Consider the following 6,000-nt stretch of genomic DNA (forward strand, 5'->3'; position numbering starts at 1 on the left):
CAGTGGTCTGCCCTGTAGCGGCGGTTCACTCTGACCGCAATCCACGGGTGGCGTAGTCGGACATGTTATGCACACGCCCGGGCTGAGCGGCGTGTGATTGTAGTGATTCCACTGGACCGTGCCGGAGAGTGAATGCCTGGAGGGGCTTAACTAGGTATTCACCCGATCCGACCAGGGTCGCACGACGGCATACGACGCCAGTGCACCAAGGAGGAACCGAGCAAAGGGACCAGGTGCTACTCCAGGACAGACCCCGGACACGGCTGTTGACCCACACAGGGGAATACAGGAACAGACTGGTAGGCTGGCACACAGACTGGTGGGTATAGGCAGGCACGACTGGTATGCAGGCAGGCGGGTAAGCAGGCAGGGGGGTATAGGCAAGCACAGCTAGAGTGCAGACAGGGAGGCACTAGCAGGTAGGAACACAGGCGGGATAGGACCCAGTACACACTGGGACTCAGGAACAATACAGGCAGAGGGGTACAGGCAAGCACAGCTAGAGTGCAGACAGGGAGGCACTAGCAGGTAGGGACACTGGCGGGATAGGACCCAGTACACACTGGGACTCAGGAACAGAGCCACAGATGTGGCGGACAAACACAGCAGAGTGAGGCCGCCCAGAGAGGTGAGCGAGAACAGGGCAGGACAAGGCCGCCTGGAGTGGTGAGCAAGAGTAGAGCAGGACAAGGCCGCCAGGAGCGGTGAACAAAGGATCAAAGCTGAGCGAGACTGCTGGAGCAGTGAGCAAGAGTAAAGCAGGACGAGGCCGCCTGGAGCGGTGAGCAAGAGTGGAGCGAGACTGCCGGAGCAGCGAGCAAAAGGGTCAGAGCGGAGCAAGGCTGCCGGAGCAGTGAGCAAAGGAGTCAGAGCAGGCTAGAACCGCCGGAGCGGTAAGCAAAGGAGTCAGAGCAGACTAGAACCGCCGGAGCGGTGAGCAAAGGAGTCAGAGCAGGCTAGAACCGCCGGAGCGGTGAGCAAAGGAGTCAGAGCAGGCTAGAACCGCCGGAGCGGTGAGCAAAGGAGTCAGAGCAGGCAAGGCTGAGTAGGGGGGACAGGGCTCTGTTCACACGGAACAGACAGGAAGGGAAAGGCAGAGCCAGACACCCACAGGGTACTTGCAGTGAAGTAGCGAGTGGACCACAAACTCACAAACGGGAGTACAGAGACAACAGGCAGGAGTTAGGTACGAGTTCAGACTCTGCAGAAAAAGGAAAGGAACGGACATAGAGAAAAGACAGATGAAAGATAGGAGAGAGTACAGACTGGAACTGAGTGTACGGACGAGACCGACACAGGAGCGGGTCTGGGAATACGGCCCCCAGAGAGGCGGGACGAACAGGCAAGGAGCGTGTTCAGACAGAACAGACAAGATACAGGAGCAGGTCTGGGTAATCGGCCCCCAGAGAGGCGGGACGAACAGGCAAGGAGCGTGTTCAGACAGGACAGACAAGATACAGGAACGGATCTAGGTAATCGGCCCCTAGAAGGCGGGAGGAACAGGCTAGGAGTGTGTTCAGACAGGACAGACAAGATACAGGAACGGATCTAGGTAATCGGCCCCTAGAAGGCGGGAGGAACAGGCTAGGAGCGTGTTCAGACAGGCCTGGAAATACAGCCTCCAGGAAAGGCAGCAGGCAAGAGTACACAGACAGGACTCAGTTCAGACACGGGAACTGATACCGCAAGGCAGGAGACAAAGACAGGACTCAGCTCAGACACGGGAACTGATACCGCAAGGCAGGAGACAAAGAACGGGACCTGGCATCTTCAGAGTGAAAGCACACACTGAATGAAACACTATGCTCAGGCAGGGATAGATGGGAGCAGCTGAGCTATATACCAGGTGACAGACAGCAATAGGCTGAGGACGCACAAGGGGTGTGACCCACAGCAGGTACAAAAAGCAGGAAGTGATCGGGCGCCGCCCTTAAGCAGCAGAAACAGACACAAACAGACAGCATGGAGGGAAGCCAGAGAGACATTCTGGACTGGAGATCAAGTGCGCGCTCTTGCACAGTGGGAGATGGACCACCATGCAAGGACGCCGCCAGGTATGTTACAGGACATTTAAACATGAAAACCACATAAATAGTTCCGCCACTGGTTTGACCGCCCTGAGCCACGGAACTGGGTCGCCGCCACGAAGACTACAACCACCAGCATCCACCAAAAAGGGTCCGGCTCCGGGTGTCCCAAGGCACAGGGGGTGCGTCAGAACATTTTCATCACCTTTCACAATCACCAATGGGACAAGGCAGGGATGTCCTCTGTCCCCTCTCTTATACATCCTAGTGACGGAGCACCTGCTCTCATCAATTCGCCATAACCCCAATATTAGGTGGATTGAGGTGGGAGGCACCGAGTACAAGTGCTCTCTATTTGCTGATGATGTCCTAGTATATATCACTCAATCACATATATCCATCCCTGCTGTTATGGCTGAAATAGATCACTTTGTTACATGGTCAAATTTTAAAATCAATGCAGCAAAGTCTGAGGCCCTCGATGTCTCCCTCCCTAAATCCATATAGGATTCCATCCAGTCCAACTTTCCCTTTGCCTGGCCCTCACAGGGTATCAAATACTTAGGAATTCCTATTCATAGAGACCTCTCCCATCTATGTTATCTTAATTTTGGGCCCTTTATTGAACAACTCCATACAGACCACGGTTGGCAAGTTAGAACTGTAAGATTCACTACGTGAACCACTGGTGTTTTGTGGAAAAGCACATGTACACCGCGTTCCAAATTATTATGCAAAAAGTGTTTAGGAGTGATAAGGGAAGAATTTGTTTGTTTGTCAGTTAAACTCATTGATGGTGATGTGTGTCAGGGCTCTTTATATCACTGTAAGCAATTGCAGACACCTGTGCTAATTAGTTTGGCAGGTGTGTCCAATGAAAGGCAAGACTACTTAAGAAGGCTCTCTCACATTATTAAGCAGCCTACATTTTCTGCCAAAATGGGAAAGAAAAAGGATGTGTCGGCTGCTGAGAAGCAACAAATTGTGGAGTGTTTAGGTCAAGGCATGACTACAATCAACATTGTGCGATGATCAGGATGAAGTGTCTTGGCAATCAAGAAGTATGTAGCTGATTCACAGTACACACGTGTGCGTGCTGATAAGGGCAAATTGAGGACTCTTTCCTACAGGCAATTACGTCAGGTTGAAAGAGCAGCGGCAAAAAAGCCTTGTCATAGCAGCAGACAAGTTTTTGAAGCTGCTTGTGCCTCCAACGTCCCCCGAACAACAAGATGCAGGGTCCTTCAGAGGTTTGCAGCTGTGCATGCGCCATCCTGTCGACCTCCTCTATCCACTTCACACAAGCAGAAACGGCTCCAGTGGGCCAAACATTACATGAAGACTGATTTCAAAACTGTTTTGTTCACGGATGAGTGCCGTGCAGCGCTCGATGGTCCAGATGGATGGAGTGGAGGATGGCTGGTTGATGGACACCCCACGCAAACACGGCTACAGCGCCAACAAGGAGGAGGTGGAGTAATGTTTTGGGCTGGAATCATGGGGAGAGAGATTGTCGGCCCCTTTAGGATCCCTGAAGGCGCTAAAGATGAACTCCATAATGTATGTGGATTTTCTCAAACAGCACTTCCTGCCATGGTTCAAGAAGAAGAACCGTGTATTTCACAGCAAGATCATTTTTCTGCATGATAATGCACCATCTCATGCTGCACATAAAACATCTGCATCTCTGGCTGATATGGGCATAAAAGGGGACAAACTTATGGTGTGACCCCCATGCTCCCCTGACCTCTACCCCATTCAGAACCTTTGGAGCATCATTAAAAGGAGTGTCTATAATGGCGGGAGGCAGTTCACATCTAAGCAACAGCTCTGGGAGGGTATTCTGTCCTCATGCAAAACAATTGAAGCAGAAACCATCCAAAACCTGACAAATTCAATGGACGAGAGAGTTCAGAAGCTCCTTTCGAACAAGGGGTCCTATGTGAAAATGTAACATCACCTAGAATAAAGTTTTGAGTTGAAAACTGTTTGATTTCAGTTTCTAACAACCTGCTAATGCTTATAATTTCAAAAATGACCATTTTTTTGGTCTTTATTAAAATGAAAAGGTTGATCGAAAAGTTTGGGGGATCTAAGAGTGTGGCAACCCAGTAGTCATGATTACTTCGAATTCTGACAATATGAGGGTCATGCTGCAGGTAGTGCAGCAAGAAGGCACTTATGTGTCTTGCGCATCTCGGAGCCCCAAAATTATTTTCCGGGCTAGATGCAGCTAAAAATTATTTTTAATTTTAAATCTGGTGAAGCTTTAGTATAGATGGCCTAATAGGATCAGTGCTGCACACTGCTACAAAGCCCAAATTATTTTCCAGTCAAGATACAGATAAACATGATTAGTAATTTGAAAGCTTAAAACGGTTGGTAGGGTGATTTTAACCAATCATCAAGCTTTTACTCTCCCCAGGATGACACAGGGGTAGAAAAGTCGTTTCGGATCCATGATTTGTTCATCTTTATGAACGTGAGTCTGTCTACATTATCAGTGGAGAGCCGCGTGCGCTTATCTGTCAGCACACCACCAGCAGCGCTGAACACACGTTCAGACAGAACGCTGGCTGCGGGGCATGACAAGATCTCCAAGGCGTAAGTGGCTAGCTCCGGCCATTTATCCAGATTGGAAGCCCAAAAAGAGCAAGGGTCCAGTGACACAGTCGTGGCTTCAATGTTTACTTGGAGATACTCCTGTACCATCGTCTCTAGGCGTTGACTATGTGTCAGACTTCTTGTCTCCTGTGGCCTTGCAAAGGATGGGCTAAAAAAGTGGTGAAATGATTCCGCAAAATTGATGTTACCAGCAGATACTGTGGTTCTGTTACGGTTTGAGTGCTGAACACTTGACGGTCCCACGGTTGGCAAGTTGGAACTGTGAGATTCACTACGTGCACCACTGGTATTTTGTGGAAAAGCACATGTAAGATTCTGCAACAGTCTCTGCTGATACTCCTGCATGCGTGCATCCCTTTCTATGGCAGGAATAATTTCTGCAAATTTACTTTTGTACCGGGGATCTAACAGTGTGGCAACCCAGTAGTCAGGATTATTTCTAATTCTCACAATTCGAGGGTCATGTTGCAGGTAGTGCAGCAAGAAGGCACTCATGTGTGTTGCGCATCCAGGAGCACCAAGTCCCTGTTGTGTTGGTGGCGAGGTAACAATCATGCTTCCTTCCTCTGTCCTCTCCCCCCAACCTCGCACAACAGAAATGTGATCAAGGTCTCCCTCATCTGATGAGTCTTCCATCAGTTCGTCCTCCACTTCTTCCTGGGCTCCTGCACCTTCCTCACTAGTTTGGCTGCTACCATGCGCCCTGGTAAAACCATCTCCCCCACCCTCACATGCCTGCCGCCTTGGTGCTGCCGACCGTCTGGACCTTGCAGATGTTAGCCCTTCCGCATACAACTCCTCCTCCTCTACTTCCTCCACCTCCTCTTGTGCCACCACCTGACTCCGAATTCTGTTTAACATGTGCTCCAGCATGTAAATCACCGGAATAGTCATGCTGATAATGGCATCGTCAGCACTAAACATCTTCGTCGCCATTTCAAAACTGTGCAGAAGGGTGCATAGGTCCCTGATCTGAGACCACTCCTCCAGCGTGATTTGCCCCACCTCTGAATCTCGTTGGCCCAGGCTATACGTCAGAACGTATTGCACCAGGGCTTGTCGGTGCTGCCACAGTCGCTGCAACATGTGCAGAGTTGAATTCCACCGGGTAGGCACATCGCATTTTAGCCGGTGAAGTGGCAGGCCCAACGATTTCTGTAGAGATGTAAGTCGCTGAGCTGCGGGATGCGAACGGCGGAAGTGAGCACACAGCGACCGTGCCCTCTGCAGAAGGCCATCTAGTCTGGGATAGTGGGCTAAAAATTGCTGGACAACCAGGTTCAACACGTGAGCCATACAAGGCACGTGTGTGACATTGCCCCGGCGAAGGGCCGCACCCAGGTTTGCA

This window comes from Phyllobates terribilis, unplaced genomic scaffold, assembly GCF_046119375.1.
Source record: "Phyllobates terribilis strain yellow unplaced genomic scaffold, ASM4611937v1 Scaffold_3__8_contigs__length_932513732, whole genome shotgun sequence".
In the NCBI taxonomy this organism is placed as follows: domain Eukaryota; kingdom Metazoa; phylum Chordata; class Amphibia; order Anura; family Dendrobatidae; genus Phyllobates; species Phyllobates terribilis.